General features: G+C 42.2%; 1 long non-coding RNA gene across 1 annotated transcript; it reads right to left on the bottom strand.

Annotated features, from left to right (window-relative positions):
- Positions 1-1,952: 1,952 nt before the first annotated feature.
- Positions 1,953-15,343, bottom strand: LOC120540892. The gene is made up of 4 exons (XR_005635890.1): positions 13,904-15,343; positions 13,667-13,812; positions 13,413-13,508; positions 1,953-2,084 (listed from the first exon to the last, which is right to left on the bottom strand). It is a non-coding gene; the product is annotated as an uncharacterized LOC120540892 (long non-coding RNA).
- Positions 15,344-21,136: the final 5,793 nt, after the last annotated feature.

The raw sequence follows: 21,136 nt of genomic DNA, 5'->3' as shown, positions 1-21,136 counted from the left end.
TGTGTGTGTTCGAACTACCTTGAAGCCATCATGAACATGTTGAATTGTGTCAGCTTCTATTCATTGTGGTTACTGCATAATTTGGAAATTGGCTTTACTTTCTGATTTGCCCTGAGAATAAAATAAAGATTTTGATTAAAAAAAATGCCGGAAGTATGCATATCCTCAGCTAGGCGAAGGCATTTGCTGTGTAATGATGGCAGAGAGAGCCTGTGAGTTTGGTGTAATTAGTTTTACTGTTGAGTTAACCAAATACTGTGCCCGATGGTGCACTTTAGTGTGTCTTCATATGGAAAATATTCAGCTCTATTATAAAAGAAAATCTTGAGATGAGACTATTACCAAGAGATTTTTTCAAGTCCCACCCTCCTCTCAACCATATTTAACCATGTCCACGGTCCTCTCACCTCTCATTCGTGTGAATGCTTTTGTCAGACACAGTTCCTGCACTCTCAGCTCTTATATATTTTTACGTTTTCCTCACTTTAAGTTCCCAATTAAAAAAGACTTATTATGTCCAAATTTTATTGAAGAATTTCATCCCGAAGGGATATCAACAGAAGAAATGAGTACACGGCCAATCCTAGCGCAGAGAAACGATGAAGTCAAACGAATTAACACGAAAATTGTCGATCTGTTACATGGGAAATTGTTTAAATGCATATCAATAGACTACGCTGTAACAGTTGGTGGTGATGGTGCGGAAGATGAAAACATCAACTTACAATATCCCGTAGAATATCTACAACCGTTAACACCGTCCGGTCTTCCACCGGCCAAATTACTGTTGAGAGAAGGATGTATTGTAATGTTATTGTGTAATTTATGTCTGAGTGATGGGCTATGCAATAGGACAAGATTAGTTGTATTCAAACTTGGTTGAACGATTCTGACATGTAAAATATTAACAGGCGACAAGAAAGGTAATGTAGTATATCCTCCGTGGAAAACAATAGACACCAAAGGAGATCTTCATATGCCATTCGTATTAAAACGTTTACAGTTTCCTGTTAGAATAGCTTTTGCTATAACAATTAACAAATCACAGGGACAAACATTCAAAAAAATCGGTTTATTTATTAGAGAAAAAGAAACGATATTCATTCATGGGCAGTTATACAGTGAGTTGCCATGATGTAACTGCAAAATTCAAAGCGATATTGATGAAAAGTTAATTCCAAATATTGTTTTTACTGACGTTTTACAGTAAAAGTGTAAGTTTAAAAAGTATTTGTGTGTTAATTTCAAAGCCAAACAGAACAAAAACTTATAATACAGCGAATACTTCTAACGCAACATGAAACAGAATTTTCTTTCAATTTGTTATGTTTTACAATAGTTTACTATGGTTAATTACTCGCTGATTTGTAAAATAGTTAGTTCTTTTATGCATATGTAATAATTCCCATGAAAATAATCAGCTTAAATTGTACCTCCGCCTCATATGCGAGTGGCAAAGCTGCAAAGAGGATAGCGTGTAGTGCCCACACGGGGTTGGTGAGCAAAGCGAGCAGGAGGCAGAGCCCCCTAGTTTTTATTAAAAACACACTGCACACCACCACGGTGTAGCGGCTAAAAACCCAGCTAAGATTCACATTGTCGATATGATAATGATTTATTTATTTTTTGGTGGGGATCCCAAGAACACACCTAGCCTTGGCCTGATTCACACACACTCCCTCACAGAGATAAAAAAGTAACCGGTAATAAAACAGAAATTGAAGAATGTATTAAACAATAATAAATGAAATATAACTATACAAACTACAACGATCCCACCCCACTTCCCTTACGGAGATTATACAATAAACACAAATTCAACAATAACAAACCACTAAAACCACACACTATAAAGTCAATGAAAATGGCAACTGATGAAATGAAATAATGGAAGTAGATAGTCCATGGATCAGTTCACTGCATATGAATGTAAAGATCAGTCCTACCGGTATTTCCTGATGAGATGATGACGAGAGAATGGGATCAGGAGCACTCCTTTCTTTGCATGACGACATCAAATTCTCAGACAGTCCTCATGCAGCAGGAAGACACCAGACAGTCCATACACCCAACAGGAGAGGATCCTGGACAAAACAAGAATCAGTAAGTATCAAAACGGGAAGACACACAGAAAGGCAACACCGGGTCCAGACACAAAACACAAAAGACTTCTCCCTCTTCTCTGTATAACTGGCCCGCTTTTAAATGTCATGCCAGCCTTCTTGTCCCCAGCAGCCCCTGCACAATCAGCAGACAACCAATCAGAGCCACTGCCGGGACTGCTGGGAGTTGAAGTTTTTATTCTCCATTAGCACCGCTACAATGGTGTTATGAACAAGAGGCCTAAATAGACTAGATGACAACAGAGGCAGGTAAACCCAGAAGTGTGAATGAGGTGTTAGAGAGATTTGCAAAACTGTATGCAAATCGAAACTTGTTTCTTTCGCTCATCTCTAATCACAAACAAAGCACATTAACATATGAACTCCAGTGTCTGTTCCCACACACATCAAAAAAAGATTGTTGAGGTAGGACACTTTGACATTTAGTGCTCCTTATGTAAGTTAAATGACAGACATGGAGTCCAGCCTGGGCCTTGCAAGATTTCCAAGGCTTGAACACAGACATCCAGCACCAATGCAAATCTCTCCATTGTGTGCCATCGTTTATCTTGCATGTGTCAACACATGTAAATTGGACACCCACTGGGAAAGAAATTCCACACAAACCAGCCTAGCAGCAGCTAAATAAAATATTCAGTGCTTGCAACGAGATGATGCTTGATACTTTGACGATAAGCCTTTGTGTTTTTGAAGTGTCCACTCTTCTAACCATCTCCTCTTTTTGTGTTCACCGCCAGCCAGTTTTGGCTCTTTCAATTCGTTGCATTTAACATGATCAGAATTGGCCATAGCCCCACAGACTCTGGGATCGGTGGCCTATGTTGGACTAACACGTTCCTCAGCCATTAGACATGACTTAAGAGAGTGTGATGGGATGGAATGCTCTATGTTCTGTTATGACAGGAGCGCAATTATAATAGATGAAAATGCCCTTCAAGGGGGAGAAATCATCAAACCTCTGACTTAAATGACAATGACAAAGCCAACAGGGAATCAATAAAGGAATTTATTTCATAAGCTCCATAAAAGAAGAACAAAAACGGCTAAAGGCAAAACTAAGGCAGAAGAGTTTAACTAGAAAGGCAACCCACAGCTAAAAAAATCCAATCTGAGATCGCAATAATCGAAAGCCAAAAATAAGCAAAACTCAGTACCAGACAATTTAATACTCACGAAAAACTGCGTTCTTGGTACAAATAATGAGACCATCTAACATTCAATGTTAGGAGTCAGATGAGGCTGAATAATGACTTGTGTGATAAGAACTGTAATAAATGTAGAGCCATCCACGGCTGCTTGCTCTTCTCATCTCAATCTCTCTCTCGTCTCTCTCTATGTGTGCCGTACAATAAATCTTCATTCTGCTGCCTGTCCTAAGACTCCCAGTGCCTTCTTTGGAGCTGAGGGTGCCAGCGCCAGCTGCTTCAACAAGCCTAGATGTCATGATTTACAGGGGGCTACGCTGGTCTTAGATGAGTAAAAAAACCCATCATCATTACCGGATAAGTGCTTAGTTACTTAAGAGGTGTCTCAATTGGGAGTTAGTACTAATCATGGATAAGAATAAGCTTGAGAGCTCTTTTCCAGGTAATGCGAATGGAAAAAAGACAGTCTTCAGAGGACCTTAACCAGCTGAGTAAGCACCACTTACAGAGACCTCAGACGAGATTTCACTAGCCTGATCATGAGATTATTTCAGATTATAATGACATGGGCACCACAAATGGCCTTCAACATCAGTGCTTGCTAGTTGAAGGCTGAGGGCAGCTCTACTTCTGGGATTCTTAGAAAGTCTCAAATCTCACTAACCTCTTTGGTGGGTGCTGCCGCCAGGCACCCCTAGATAACAAAATGTTCAAAGTAAAGATGAGAATTTGCATCAAAGACTTCAGACATCACAACTCTATAGTCATAGGCTTAGGTGGGGGGAAGAGACTTATTGGCTCCAGGATCAAGCATCCCTTTGGGACATTAAACCCTTACAAAGTCTGAATTACGAGATACCAAAGCTTCCAGGGTGCAGGGCTTAACTTGCTTAATCCATCCAGGCAGCTGACATTCATTGGAAACCAAGCAGGGAAGGCTCCTGCTCTCCTGTTTCACTTTTCTGGGAATGGCTGCCTGCTCTTGTAAATTACAGTATTGTAATAAGGCCCCTTCATTAGATTCAAGTCTTATTCAAATAATTATTTTCTTAACCTGAGGCCACTCCACCTTCCTTTAATTGATTCATTCAATATTTTTGTTAACTAATGATAAATGACTATGAAAGCTGAAATTGCAAAGTGCAGAGCTTTTGAGTAAAAAGACAGCAATTCTCCAAACAAAGGAGGGGGGTCCTTGCTGCTTTCAGTCCACACACCACCAAATCTTCCTCCTGGCCTTTAGACAGACCTTTTAAATTTAGGCCAAAAGTGCAAATTGCCAGTGGTGCCTCGCTTCCAGGTGAAAGCCCTCTGAATTAGCTCACCCTGGCAACAGCGGTGCAGTGCCCGAGCCAGCTGATTGGCTAGCCAGGGCAGTCACTTTTCCGATCGTTATCAGAGTTCTTGGAAAAGGTTTTCTGGGGATATGACCTCAGCGTGGACTGGAAAGGGGATCGAGTTTCCCAGGGCTGCCAGCCAGACTGCCAGGCCTTGCCTGCACCACACGGTACGGATCATTATAGATTTTTTTTTGTTTTAGGTGAGGTTTTCAAAAGAAGTGGCCCTTTGGATAGCCTGTGGAGCCTGCTGCTCTCACAACCACGTTCTGCCATGGACCCTTTTGTGTTGTTTCAGTGCTGTGCTGGAACTGCCACGTCAGATTTAAAATAAAAAAAAAAAAAAAAAAAATGAAAGGCTGATTTTGTAAAGAGGCAGAAGTCGATGAAAAATTTCTCTGGAAGCAAAGCACAGCACCACACCCCGGCTTTAACCCCTTGCTGGGATTTCACTTGCCTGGTTGTTATTTCTGGGTGTCTGATGGTGCATTTGAGTAGCAGGCTGTAATTCTGTGCTCAGGGTCAAGTCCACAGGGCTGGTTTGGGGGTAAAGAAGGGAGCAAGCGATACAGAATTTACCCTTTATCTCGTGTCTCAAGCACTTAATGAATAAAATCAAGTTGCCCAGCCACACTGCCGTCGCCCACTGTTTGAAGAACTTTACCAAACTGTCCAGTTTGTCAGAAATTCTGAATGGACCTTATCATGAAGGTACAGCAACTTAAACAGGAAACAAATCGACTTCACCCCTCCAGCGTGTGATGAATACGTTACATACCTTTATACCACCCTTGGAGGTGAACACAGGACCCAAACGCGCAGAAGGATTCACATTTGAAAAAGTTTGAATCAACCGAACGGGAAAACTCTTTAGACAGAGGGCAGGAGACAAAAGAGGGCACAGGATGCTCTACAGCATTTGGACCCTGCTTTGATTAATGCCTGGGGTCTCCTTGGTGGGATGTTCTCATGGTCATCCTGTGTTTCTGTGGGCTTCCTTCTACAGCCTGATCTGTAGATGGCATGTGTGGCTGTGCGGACACCAGTGTACCCTGCTATTGCAAGCTCGTCTCTGGATTTCCAACAACCGAATCAGGAAGATGGGGACTCAGGAAAAAAAAAAGAAAAATGGACGTTTTAAAGTTTGAATTGTCAGTTATCCCTTTAATCTAAGAGTGGTGCACCATGTGACAGGCTTCCATTGTCTTTGTAACAATCTGAACTTTTAGTACTTCTTGTTTCCTTCTCTCCATTTGTATTGAACCATTCAAAGTGTGATGATGTGTCGCTTTTCAAAAATTCAATCAATTCATTTCTGGTAGACTATCAAAGTTTTCAAAAATTGCTTTCTTAGCTTTACAGCCTGCAATCATTGCAAATTTTCTTTTTATTTTTTGGCACGACCAAAAGTTTTGCGTTTCTATGACACTCCAAAACATAGTGTTATTGAGACTGATGCACAGATATTATACAATTATATAATCATCCACCACCTCCCTACTCTGTAGCATCTTTTATGGAAGACTCAGGAGTATGTACGGTGTCATAGTGTTGGAAGTATGTCCAAGTCAGGCAGAAGCCCTGGAAAACAGGGTGGTTTTTCCCTGGCAGTACCCAAGGGCTCCAGCAGGGCCTTCAATCCAAACTACCAGTCCCAGGCAACCCCTAACTGGGGCCACACATCAGAGGAACGCTGACACCTCACATGTTAAGGGAGAAATTTTCCCTGACATCCAGATTCCCCCAGAACTTCCATTATGGCCTCTCCCCAACTGAAATTGAAAATGGGAATCATCCTGGCTAGACTGCACCTCCATCCACATGCTCCATCAATTATGGCCTCCTGGACAGTTAAGTTATTGCACTCCAGCCCAGATGGGACACCAGTCCTCCGCTACAGTATCTAAAATCTACATACATATACAGAAATATATATATATATATATATATATATATACATACACGTATATACATACATAGATACAGTATTTTGGCCTGCAGGGGGCACTGTAGCTCCCCAAACCCAACAGAGACAAGCTCAGACACGAGTGTAAAAGCACATAAAGAGTTTTTTATTTGTGGGAAACCCTTCTTAGGTAAGCATTTCCCACAATATCAAGCACAGATATAAATCAGAGCCACAACAAAGCACTTTGAAACTCCTGTGTTCTCTCACTCTTTCTCTCTGCTTCCACTCCTCTGCCAGCGAGTGTTGACCTCCACCTCTTGACTCTGGCTTCCCAAATAAAGGCAGCCCCTGTTAGTGTGGCCCGGAAGTAGTTCCAGGTGAGGCTGAAGCCCAACGAAGTAGAGCTCTTCAGAAGTCAACAGGGCTGAGCCACAAAACTCCATCTCCCAGAGTGCCCTGTGGGAATCTGAGGCACTGCTGCGACCCAGGAGTGGCTGCCATCTAGCAATCTGGGAGAGATAATGCCCTATGCATGCTGTCTTCCCTGGTCCTTCCACTATGAAGGGTTTTGGCCACCCCTCACTTATATATATATATATTTATATACACATATATATATATATATATATACACACGGTGTATATATATATATATATATATATGCGCACCCCCTAAGAACTCTCCATCACAACGTGACGGACAGGACCAAAAAATGAAGCTTAATTCTAAGGCCTGTCTGGCACAACAGGCCATCTACTCTGGTGTGGTCCGTTCAGATACAGGAGGTGTGGTGGCACTGAAAATATATCTGTCTGTTGATATGCCTTCTGAACATGACAGTTAGCAGTTCATCGCTCAAATTAACTCTAAAATTTTTCTTTGTGTTATCAAAATAGGCTACCTGGTACTACAAATAAAGCAATAAAGTACGGTACAGAGAGAGCACCTGTGACCATAATGTGTAAAAAATATCATCGGCAGTAGTGATTCACTGTTTCAATATAGTTACCTCAACAAGCAATCGTGCAACCATCGCAGTCGCGCTTGTGGTTATGTTTTTACAGAGCAGGAGGAGAAGTCTCCTTTAGCTGAGTCATACACGTACGAATAATTCTTTCGAAGTGTCGCCTTCAAATGAAAATGACTTTCCATCTCGCTCTTATGTGGAATTTGCAGGTAAGATTTTTTCATATTAAGGTTTCTTTGTTTCTCTGGAAGTTTTGCTGTGTGCAAGACACTTTTTATATCGGTAGTTATGATTACTCAGAGCAATCAGTGGTTGAATAAAGACATGTGATATGAGGTCTTGACCTTGTCTGCTTTTGGAAAAAATTTTTAAAATGAAAGAGTAAATGAAAAACATGTTAGTCTTAATATGTGTAATAATTTAACCAAATGTGACTTTGATGATGTTGCTAATGATCACAATGCATGAAATTCAGATACATTTTTTAAAGCTGATGCTCACGAGGCTTCATCTTCAGCAAAGCTTTGTTTTTGTTCAGATTGTCTGATGATGCCACCTCAGAAAGACCTCTTGTTGAACTTTTGGGTTCTGCTAGTGTTTCAGAGAAAATGCCAGTCTAGTTTAGTCACATTGTTGAAATGAAGCAACAGCTAGGGGTCACTGAGGAAATGCTGAGACACAAACCCCCTCTTCAAGTCTCCACCAGAGGGTGCTGACTATCCCATGATGCAAAACCCCTTAGGACAGGGGTGTTGAACTCCTGTCCTGGTGGGATGCATTGCCTGCAGGTTTTCATTTTAACCATTGTCTTAATTAGTGACCGTTTTTGCCGCTAATTAAATTCTTTTGCCTTAGTTTTTATTAAGTCAACTCAGCCATCTCAGTTGTTCCTTTTTCCTTAATTAGCAGACAAACAATAATGAGACATAAAATAAGCTGCCAAATTATCAGTTCACCTGTGCTCATCTCATATTTATAATTATATATAAAATCCAATGTCTGTCTGTCTTTCTGTCTGCTTGTCGCAAGATAACTACTTAATGGATTTAGATCATTTTTTTCCTATAATTTGCTTACATTTGGGTTGATTTTGCGACTTCTCTCATCGCGGTAAGTATTACAGTTTGCTTGCGGTACCAATTTATTTGCGTTAATCTGAGAGACACGCAAGTGGGCCGAGGGGAGCGGGAGGCGAGACCACAGGAGTAGGAAGTCAGGTGGTCCTTCCTCATTCACTTGCCAGCCTCTGTTCGAGTCACTCTACTTCTTGCCACGTGTTGTTGCGTACCTTGCCTCCGCCGATACCTGTTTGTTCAGCACACATTATCATCTAGAGATTGTTAAGGAGTAACGTTTGACGTTTTTGAGAGAGATCAGAGTTACGTGTGTTTTAAAGGGTAGCTGCTGATTGGCAGAGATGTCACAGTCACGTGCTCTTCTCCACGCGGGAGACGCTCTCCTGTCAGAGCTGAACACGATCAGATACAGGGCCAACATTTGACGATGAAGCGTACCTACCTTCCGCTTGGCCGGAATTACATTTTTTTTTAGATTTTTAAATTTGTCTTGTTTCACTAGTACGTGGGCAGAGCAGAGGGGAACAACTAATCTGAAAATCAAGTAAGGCTGATCTTTCAGGTGACCAAAACATTTTGACGATGTTCTTAGAAAATCAACAGTTTTGGAAATGTCTTCAATGGCAGAATGAGAGCAGCAACAAGCTGTGGAATCACATAACGGGTTTAATTACCAGCAAGAATTGGCTTCTCATTAAGAAACTGGTTGGAGTGAAACTGGCTGGAATCCGAGGTTCCCGTTTAGCTGGCCATCTGTCAGCTTGTTTCACATCTCATTTCTGTTTGGCTGCCATTTAATGAAGAAACGAATCAATTCAACGGAATGAATCCTTTAAAACAGGGCTATTAAAATGAAAGAAAATGGAGTTAAATAGCAGTGAAAACTGATCACTGATTAAGGAAAAGGGTTTGAATAAAAACCTGCAGTCACTGCAGCCCTCCAGGCCTGGAATTTGACTCCTCTGCCTTAGGAGATCTGTGCGGCTAGACATCCTGGCCCATTTACAGGGTGGATCCAGAAAGTCCTCCAAGCCCTTCACTTTCTGCACACTTTATTGCATTGTAAAGTTCATATTAAATGGTTACATTTGTCATTTTCACCCATCAATCTACACTCAGTAACTCACGGTGACAACATAAAAACTTGTTTTCAGAAAGTTTTGCAAAGGATGTGGGCAGTTCATCCCACCCCTCAAGGCAGATCCATCTCCAGCTCCATTTGACTGAATGGAAAGCGTCTGTAAACTGCCATCTTCAGGTCTCTCCATACATGATCTATGGGGCTGAAGTGTGACCTTTGACTAGGCCACTCAAGGACACTCAGAGTCTTGTCCCAAAGCCACTCCAGCATTGTCTTGGCTGTATGCTTTGGGTCATTGTCATGCTGAAAGGTTGCGTGGACTCTGGAGCAGGTTTACTTCAAGGACTTCAATGTATTTGGCTACATTCATCCTTCAGTCAATTCTGACCAATCTCCTTGTCTCTGCTCCCCACCCTGCTTCACTACAGGGACAGTATTAGGAAGGTGATGAACATTGCCTAGTCTTCTTCAGTCATAGTGCTTGGAGATCTACCCAGATAGCTCAATTTTGTCTCATCAGGCCAGAGAATGTTGTTCATTTTGCACTTAAAGTCCTATAGATCCCATTCGGCCAACTCCAAGCATGCTGCCATATGACGTTTACTCAGTAGTAGCTACTCAACCATGAGTGCCTGATCAATGGAGTGCTGTTGACATGGTTGTTCTTCAGACGGGTTACCCATCTCAACAGAGGACTTCTGAAATTCTGTAAGAGTGACTATTGGGGTCTTAGTAATCTCCCTGCCATCGTTCACAGTTTGGCCAGGCAGCCAGATCTAGGCAGAGCTCTTCCATATTAGGAGTAATAATGGAGGCCACTGTGCTCCTTGAAACACTCAAATCTTTAGAAATAGGCCCTGATCTTTGCCTAACCACATTTTGCTCGAGACCTCCTTGGATTTGATGACTTGGTTTTTGCCCCGATGTGCAGTGTGAAAAGTGGGATCTCAAGTACACAGCTGTGTGCTCCATTCTAGGCTGCGTTCAGCCAATTCAGTTAGTCCCAGGTGGGCTCCAATGAAGTTTGAGACACGTCCCAAGGAGAATTAAAGCACACAGGATGCACCTGAACACAATGAGGGTCTGAATATGCTATATAGAAATGAAAAATATTAATACAAATAAAAATTGATAATAGCACTGAATATGGAACTTCTAACCTCGCTTAACATGTCCACACTGTAAACAAATGTCAGTAAAATTAACGGTAAAAATATTGGAAATAGTGAAAGTAAAATACCTTAAAAGTCACCTTATCATCTTCTACTGAAAATTACCTGTTTATCTTAAACAATGTTAAGGGCAAGTTTCGCACAAATACTAGGAAGTTTTTCTTTGCAAAAAGAACGATAGACACTTGGAATAAGCTACCAAGTAGCGTGGTAGACAGTAAGACTTTAGGGACTTCTAAAACTCGACTTGATGTTCTTTTGGAAGAAATAAGTGGACAGGACTGGCGAGCTTTGTTGGGCTGAATGGCCTGTTCTTGTCTAGTTTGTTCTAATGTTCTAATACATTTCATTATTTCTTTACAGCTAAATTCTGTAAAAATCTATATTTTTCTACCTTAAAAATATACTAAACACCGTTTACTGATACATTACAGTTACAATGAAAAAATCACTGTTAATTTTACAATGTAAAACTGTTAAATAGCGAAGGTAAACAATTGTAAAACGGTATAGAGCTGTTTTGGTAACACCAAAGTTACGATATTTGCATAAAGACACGCCCCTTTACCATATTGTTCTGCTGAGCTGCATACATTTGCACAGGAGGGAAAAAAATGTAAGCAGAGTTAGCCGACGTGCTGCTAGAGTATGTGAAATTTCCCCTTGGGATTAATAAAGTATCTATCTATCTATCTATCTATCTTTCCCTGTGTGCTGAAGGTGTTTTGAGGTTATGGAAGCTGATTTTTGGTGGGTTGTATTCAATAAGCTGGCACCCCCGTAGGACACCATACACCACAAAAGCCAACCTTACTCCACCAGACAATGTGCCGTAATTTCCCTGAAAACTGAATTCTTTTCAATATATATAATTAAATGCTATATGCTTGCTATTGGTTGTTGTTATTTTACTGATGCAAACTGTGTACTGGAGTTTGATCCTGACAGTATTTTCTATTGGTTTATTGATTGGCATCTTTATTATAATGCACGGATATCAGGTTATGGTTAAATGTTCACTTCTATTGGAATGTGTTGTAACATTATTTTACTACAACGTTATACTCTAGACCTAAAAATACTTCTTACAGTAGAATTCTGGCAGTCACAGCTGCCGGTACTTTACTGTAAATTTAACATTAGTTTTGTTACAGTGCAGTCCTCCTGGGGTGAGCTTTGTCACTAGTGGAGTGTCTGCATCATCCTCTCAAGCAGAGATTATTTTCTTTGGTGAACACAGCTTAACTTTCTCCAATTCCTTTTTTATACATTTGGAGAGGGGCATAACCTGAAAGGGTGGTCCTCATCCATCATATATGATGTTCTTAAGCCATTGCAATGTATTCTTCATTTATAGGTGCCCTGCCTGGATATGTCTCAGTACATACACTACAAAGAGCCGTCTTAACAACACCATAGGCCCCCGGGCAAAGTAGCGTGCTGGGGCTCCTCTTTTGATCGGAAAACTAGAATTGTACATCAGCATCAGAAGCATTGTGGGCCCCTGTGGCCCCCAGCCAGTACTCACTCGATGGCTCTGAAAACGTGAAGAAAAGAGGACAGCACCTGAGGTATGTGGAGATCTCCACCGTCTCCTTATTGGTGCCCTGTCTGGGAGAAGGAACTTGGACATTTTAACAGGCTAAAGAAAAGAAGAATTCAAAAATCGAATACGTAGTCAGGGTCGAAACCAGTATAGAGTGTAAATCCGTCACCAAAACTTAAAAGAAAATGAAAGAGAAGTGTAAGAAGTCAGATTGGAAGAACTCTAAAATCGAACATGAAGATTTTTAAACCAGCAGAGTCCTGAATCGTGGAAGCTACACAGCAAACGGTACCAGCTTCTAAAACACTTTATGGGTGATATCCCTCGGGTGACCTTCCTGAGGCAGTTAACCACATATGCCCAGCAAATTTCCACACAGCGACACCTTGTGGGCAAATGATGGGTAGGGTGGGCTTGGGAACACCTAATTGAATACCGCACTGGCCCAATGTGTGGGCTGCTACAAGAGGCCGCTTAACAAAGTTTCCCCAGTGGCCCAGGATGAGTTCATCTCTGGCTGTACAAGTTCAGTAGATTAGGGATGGCAAAACCATTACACAATGCACATTTTGAAGTGCGTCCTTTAAAAGTTTCCTTTTCTAGAATGGTATTAATAAATTTTAAAAATCCCCATTTTGTTTGAAGAAAATAAAAAATAACAAGAAGCTCGGTGGGCCCCTTAGCGGTCTCATTTCCTTAAAAATCAGCCAGGAACACGATCATGGCCCTTGTCAAGAACTCATGTGGTTTCCTCTTGAAACCATTATCTGGTATTATCACATTATTATTATTTTCTGTCATTGTCTTGCTATTTTTTCAATGAAAGCCTTTTTTTTTTTTGTGACGATCCATGGACCATTTCTGGTCCTTTAGAATATTTGTTTTCAGTGAATTCTCAGGTTGTTTTCAGATGACATTTCAGTCAAAAAAAATTACATCACCCTCCGACCGATCGAAACGTAATACATGTGAATGCTCGAAACTCCACAGAGGACCTTCACTCCAGATGCTGTAGGTGCCATATTTTTTTGTTGCAATTAATCCTTTGCTACTTACGTGGTTTGTGAACTATGATGTCATCACACTTCCAGTTAGGAGACGCTTGAGGCTGGAATGATCAGGCAAATGAATGGCCAGGAGATGAACTGTTAACTAGAGGGAAAGACAGAAATGGGGTCAGAGGGCAGGCAGGGGGCAAGAAACAGAGACACAGTGAACACAGAGGTGAGACGAGCTATGGCGGGGCGGTTTTATCTAGTGTTATGGGTGCAGGTATTTATAGACTTTAAATAGCTCCGAGGGGCTCTCACCTTGAGGAGTTGAAGGTGGTGCTGGGAGGACCGGTACAGGAATCGGCAGGGTAGCTGTGCGGATGAGCTCATCTGAAGCAGTGCGGGTGAGCGGGGGGCTCGTTTGAGCCTGGATGGGAGAAGACATCCCAGCACGAGGTACCAATCTGCAAAAAAAAGGAGAATATGAAGGAGTTCTGAAGACCACTTGGATGCATAAAGGGCTGGAGAGAGAGAGAGAGAAAAGACATTACTTACCTGAGAGTAATTAGAGTTGTATTGGCCATGGCCATACAATAACATTCAAGCGTGAATTGCAGATTTAAAGGGTTCCTTCCGCATACAGAACAAACTGTGTAAAGGCGGGCTAGACGATTGAAGGGAGTTTGGTGAGGCGTTCATCACGATTAGAGGAAGGGATTCCGCAGACGTATAAAAACCGAGAGCGGTGTTTGTTTTGTCTCCGTTTGTTGTCAGTGCGGAGTGTCATTGGCAGAGTGTGCACCGTGGTACTCTAGATAAGAATAAAGAGGTATAAGTTACTCTTTAATTATCCCCCAGTGCCGGGTTTCCTTTTTTTGGGCCATAGGTTGCCGCAGGTTGATTAAGCAATCGACATCACTCTGATGGTCTTCCTCGACCCTTCTCTCCCCTGCACTGATGGACACATGAGTCTTCACGAGGATGGTCACCCAGTCCCAAGTATCAAGACTTGCTTTGGCCATACAGATGTGAAAAAGAGGCATTGCTGATGTTGATGGTCGCAGGAAGTCTCCCCAACGTGTCCTGCTCAAAATTAGAAGTCAAAAGGACCCAAGACTTGTGGGACAGACCATAGTAACTTCCTAGACTGCTGACTGATTCACACAGACAAGGCTCCCCTCATAATGACTGCCATTTTCCATCATCCAGGTTGACGCTGGCTCAAATAAGTTTTTATTTTTGTGGAAGGACATCTGGTCATCTTCAGCAGTTAAGATGCTGAAGCCCCCTTGTTCTCCCTGAGGTGCTGATGACCTTTAAAATTACAAGAGATGAACAATGGCGCAAATTGGGCAACATTCTCAAAATGCATACTCCTGGAACAGCCGGTGTAATAGTGCAGGACCTCCTTGGCTATGGCAGCGGGCCACTTCTGCTGTTTGTTAGGTCAGTTCAGCTATGTAGAAATACAGCAAAGTTTCTCGTTACTCATTGATTGACTTTTCATGGCAGACACACCGGCCTGGTGCCATCCAAAACAACAGGGCTTGACTACACAACTGCATGGTGTTGTGTCCTTTGTGACGTCACCTCTGCTTCCAATAGGGCACGTTTAGGACCTCATCACTGAAGGAACATCTGCACTGTGCTTAACTGGTGGTGCTATAGGGCATCATTTAGCACCTGCATGACTCCAAACCATGAACCGTAGCCACTTGTGTTTCACTAACCCCCTTGCGTAGCCATGTTCCAGACCAGTATGTCATTTCTTTTCTCTGGTTTTAAAATAATTATGTATTCTTTAATCCAACTTGTATGCATGTGGACCACTGGTTTGGAGCAGGCAGTGATTACAGTGTGTTTCCACACCCACCCGGACTGAGATCCAAGTGCATTGGGTGACACCTGAACAGTGTGACGTTTTTAATGGTGGCTGTAGTGCCAGTCCTGCCACCAACCCCTGTAAGTTGGAGGACCTGCTTGAAGGTCTGGATGCAGATTAACGTCATTCCCAGGATGGAGCAATTGCAGGTTAAGGGCCTTGTTCAAGTGTCCAATGGAGTAGAGTCATTTCTGGCAAACTGGCAACTGGCACAGATTCCTAGCCCCAGAGCCACCACTCCGCCCCATGATAGTTGACCACTGGGTCCAACTATTTTATTTTCATGGGAAATATTAAATGTTAAAAACAGATCAGGCATTAAGGCACAAGTCATTCAGAAAATGGTGCACTCACAAGGCTGAACATAACACAAATGTCTTAGTCTGCGCATCTTCTGTCTTGAAAGGACTGAGAAATGGTTAGCAGTCCAGAGCGTCTGACCCCAGCAATGCGATTAGTGGCTGAGTGGCACAGCGGTTGGGGCTGAGGTCTCACGTGTCCAGGGTCCTGGTCATGAATTGCAGATTCTTATCATCTTTGTGACTGCCTCAGGGCACTCCAGCTTCCTCCTAACTCTTCAAAAAGGTGCAATTCAGATTGATTGGTTACTCTCAACAGGCCCGGAGTGTTAATGGCTGCTTCCTGTGAAACACTGACTTCCTCTGTACTGAGGTGCCCATGACCCTTAACAAGAATTAGCAAGTGCATCGAATGAGTTTTGTAATGCTATGGTGTGCTACCATGAAAATCAGCTGTTTGGAGTTTCGCAGATGCTCCTGGGGTTCAGAGGCCTCTGACAACTCTATAAATGTGGATGTCGACTCAAGCTGCCCGGTCCTGACTCGGCATACCTACAACTTAATGGTTATGTCATTAAAGTACAGTAATTTGATAGCAATATTTAAATCAAATAACCAACCACAAGCATAACCTACCAGGTAACTCCTCTGGTTGGTTGGCCATCAAAGGTGAGTACACCTGATGAGCACCAATAAGGGTGAAGCACATGTTGTGTAATCTTTGTATTTGGCAGGTACTGCATCACATATATATATATATATATATATATATATATATATTGTCACAGGTGGCTGGGGGTGGTACTAAGTCAGGACGCCCAGGAGAACCAGAGGAGGGCTTACGCCTCCCTCAGACCACGTGGGGGCGACCGCTCTGGTGGCTATGGGCACCACGGGTACAGAGCTTTGAAGGTCAGCCCTGTAGGGGCCCGTGGTCACTGCCAGGGGGTGCCCCAATGCCTTTGGAGCCCTGGACCTCAGCACTTCCGCCACACCCGGAAGTGCTATAGGATCGGGACTCCCGGAGTGCTTCCGAATGCACAGCCGGCACTTCTGCCACACTGGGGAGTGCCAGCGGAAGATTGTCGGGAGGCTCCTGGAGCACATCCAGGTGACTATAAAAGGGGCTGCCTCCCTCCATTCGATGGCTGGAGTCGGGTGGAAGAGGGCGGAGCTCGGAGGAGAGGAGAGGAGTGGAGGCGGTCAGAGACAAAGAGAAAAGGCATTATTGTGAAAGGGCCTGGACTTTGGGGTGATTGGTGCTGCGGTACAGGGTTGTGTGTATCATACTTGTATATATTCTTGTAAATAAACGTGTGTTGGGTGACAAACGATGTCTGCCTGTCTGTGTCCGGGCTGCTTACCACTATATATATATTATACATATAAACAAACATATATGAATCTAGTTGTGCAAAAAAAAAATCTAACATTTCGTTGTACAATGTCTCATTGCCACAATGACAAAGATTTTGATTTGATTTGAGTTTTTGGAAATTAAAATAATTTGGAGTCATTTGCATCCAGCTGCTGAGGGACAGAACCCCCAGTGCCATGAACAGTCTGTAAGAAAGAAATGCCAGCAGTGGCGTGAACTGTTTGAAACCCAAGGAAGATGCTTAGCCCCACCAACAAGTGCCCAGCGCTGGCTCGGCCCCCTTCCACTTTGGACACCATAGAACAGGCTGTGACTGGAAAGTTGGCGTCTCAGTTTGAACTGTGCCCTCAATGAGGAGAGAGCCCTACTTTAGGAAGGCTAATTAGAGGCAACCCTACTGGATTGAGAAATGCTGAGCAGTCCAGAGCATCTGACCCCAGCAATGCCAAGAGCACAACTTCTTCTTTTGTTGGTGGCCTGATATTCCTTCTGGCTTTCATATGTCTGTTTGCCCCGTCATTATACAACCACCCGCACACCCACACATATATAACTCACTCAGTCCTCTATCATCTGGCAAATCCTTGCACTTCATTGATTTTATGATGTCAAGTTTTTCAACCTACCTGCATTATGTACGTCTTACTTAAAATTATATGTCGTGTTTACTAAATATACTTATTTTATTAACTTCATGAAATGAATTAATCCACAGGTAATTGACTGCAGTAAGTCTGAAAAACAAAGTGACCTGCACCACAATTCATTGAGCTATTTTTAAAGCTAGCCAGGTACGTTTAATGTAAATAAATTATTTTTTGTTCAGACCAACCAAATATCAAAGAATATGCAATATGCATTTTTTTTTTTTAAACTTAAGACTGTGCAATGGTTTATACATTATTGTGCAAGATAAACATGTTTTATTTTCACTGATTGCACTTAAGAATTCATTGCTGTGTTGCCATGGAAAAGAAGACAAAGATGCTTTTGTGATTTTGTATCAAAAGAATATCATAAATCAGCTTCATGGCATATGGAAAAAAAATCAATTTGCTACCAAGATGTGAGGGTCCCTTTGACACGCGGCGACATGTTGACAACAAAAGGTCTGGTTCTTCATGCAAAATATTACCAAATATAGCAAGGTTGTCTATTTAAACCTTACTAATGTTAAGTTACAGCACCAACGTGTATTTCTAAAGCACATATTCATGCAACGTGTGCAGCCCACAGTGCTTTACAAGATATCAAAGAAAAACCTAAAGCATCTGTGTATTGGAAAAATGGGCAGAGCGTGTTTCGAGTATAACAAGGTGTTAATTTTGAGTGAGAGTGACATAAAAGAGGTGACTAATGACAACAGCCCCGAGGCTGATCATTTCTGTTTCAAAGAAAATAATCTGATGACTTTGTTTCACCGTCAGCTAATTACATCGATATGACATCTAGAACACTTATGTTATTAACACTAGAAACAGCAATGCAATACCAGCAACCATGATGATCTGGAGTTAAATCGACTTAACATTTCATGTACTCAAGTAAACATCCCATTATTTTGTTTTCTTATGTGCATGAGCACCGTGTAGCTCTCCGAGTCCAGACCAAGCAGGGCAGAGCATTACAACGTCAGGATGATTTTGACGAGGACAGACAGCTCAGCCCAACTGACTGAGTTTCAGCAAAAGATGAAATGGATGGCACTTGGCGCTAAATTAATAAAGGATGGACTGGCTGTAGTGCTGCCAGGGTCTTGAACCGCAATAAGTGGGTTTCTACAATGCATGGAATTATGAATAGATTTGTGTTATTTTAGACGTATTACTTTAATAATAAAAACTAGAGGGCTTCACCTCTGCTCGCTTCACTCGCCAACCACCCTGGCCTGCGCTACAAGCCAGCCACTTCACTTCTCTGCCGCTCACGTTATGCGGATTTCACTTTTACCAAACAACAAATCTTTTAGTTCTTGTGGATACGCCTATTCATTGGGAGGAAACGCTATTTTTCCCTGATGGCCACACAAATTAGACGATCTACAAGTCTCCGACTTCAAGTTTAAATCCGAACAAATATATTCGATCTGTTTTCACTGTTCCGTTATTTCACCGAGTAATAATTTCTATTTGTTTGCGCTAATGCGATCTTTACTATCATTTTTTTGAGACTTTCGAATTTTAGTACTTTCATTATCTCTAACCTGCTCTGCATGTGTATCACACCAACGTGAATTCTTTACGACGTTCTACTTTGTCCTCTACTCTTTGTCTTTTATTTCCGGCCCCGGACGTGGTTAAATCTCTTTTCACAAAATCTCATCTCGCGGGCCTTGAAAGTATCTCTCTGAAAAAGTCTCATCTCATTCCAGGATTTTTTATTATAATAGAGAGATAATAATAATAACTTTCATAAGGTCTACGTCCGTGCTGCCAGGAGAGAGGGACAGGTGGTCAAGTTAGGAGTCACCTTGGCTGCAGGAGCCTGAAGCTGAAGAAAGGGAACTGCTACTGAGCGGTTACCAGGGTAGTAGGAATGGCCCTATCGATGGGGTCTCCCACAAGGGCGGAGTGTGAGCGGCAGGAGAGGCGTGTGTGGCTCAACAGGTTGTCCCACAGCCACTGATGGAAGGGCGACAGGAAACTGAGCCAGGACATGAATGTTGACGGGTCTGTCGGTCAACATCTCCCACTCCTGCGAGGTCTGAATGGGATAAATGGGAGGAGGTGCCAGGTTTAGAAAGGCAGTATTCAGGGCTCAAAGTTTTGTGTTTTACCCTCTGGTTTTAATGGATTATTTATTTGTTTTTAAGGATTATTTATTTATTGGAAGATTTGCACTGCACTTTCGGACTTTGTTTTAATAAAAGCACTGAAGCACTTATATACCTACCCCTTGCTAAATGTGCGTTGTGTCCTCATCTTGTGGCTCATCCCTAAAGTATGTTATCGGTGGTAGCGGATCCAAGAGGCTCCTGGGATGCAACCAGTAGCATGGGGCCGACCTGCACCGTCACACCACTACACAAACTGACAGATGACACTGAGGGAACACTCATACAATAAACAGGAACAGACCCCACTCGGCATCCCCTTATACCCAAACCGCCGAACACAAAGAAACTGCCGTTAACAAAGCTATTCTTCTACAATACACACGAACACAAAACACTAACAGACGTGCATACTGTAATATGCACATCTGCAGTCACCATAGTCACCCACAGTGGAATGAAAACACAAGACAGGCAAACACAACAACTTCATACCAACCCAGGAAACCCGCCGGGTAACATTAATTAGAAACACAGATTGAGGACGTTAGATGTGATTTAGATCAATGAATGCATTATAAGTATAACACATCAGCAAAACTGCAAAAAAATAAACCTTCGTTAAATATTTAAGAGAATATAAACACACACAAAACACAACAAACATACAGACTCACACGGACTTGTAGTTAAAACACATACAGTTATACAGTTAGCATAACCTCCCTTGAGTTGTACTCCACATTGAGTCCCAGGTCCTTCTCATAACAGGTACTTTCAAGTTTCAGACCCAATTGTGTATTCAAATCTAACATTTCTATTTCATATGCGTAATACTTAACCTTTACTGACATTAAATTTCATCTGCCACAAATCTGTCTAAGCCTGCAAACTACCCAAGTCCCTCTTTAAAGGTTTAGCTGATTCTACATCATCTGCCCTTCCACCCAGTTGTGGTGTCATCTGCATACTTAACCAGCTCCTTGTTGCTTTTAGACTTGTCTAGATTGTTTATGTACATTAAAAACAACACTGACCCCTGAAGGACAGCACTTTTCACATCACCTAATTCTGAGAAAGTCCCCCTCGCTACCAGCCTCTTCTTTTTGTGTCTGAGTCAATTTTGTACCCACCTACAGAGTGAACTTTGAACTCCCACTTCTTTTAGTTTGAGCCCTACCTTCTCATGTGGTACCTTATCAAAAACCATCTGAAAATTAAGATAAATAAGATCATACGCACCACTCTTATTGTACGTTTTTTGTTGCCACCTCATAAACCTCCACAATTTTCCTGTCTGTGCCCATATTGACTATTTGCTAACCCTGCTGTTCTAGATATGAGCTGCTCAGTCATAATAATAATAATAATTACATTTATATGGCCCTTTGCTCACTACTCAAAGTGCTTTAAACGGTGTGGTTAGAGCCACTTCAACCACAACTAATGCACATCA

This window comes from Polypterus senegalus, chromosome 12 (genome assembly GCF_016835505.1).
Source record: "Polypterus senegalus isolate Bchr_013 chromosome 12, ASM1683550v1, whole genome shotgun sequence".
NCBI lineage: Eukaryota > Metazoa > Chordata > Cladistia > Polypteriformes > Polypteridae > Polypterus > Polypterus senegalus.
The sequence above is the reverse complement of the archived record's forward strand: the minus strand, read 5'-3'. Positions and strand labels throughout refer to the sequence as shown.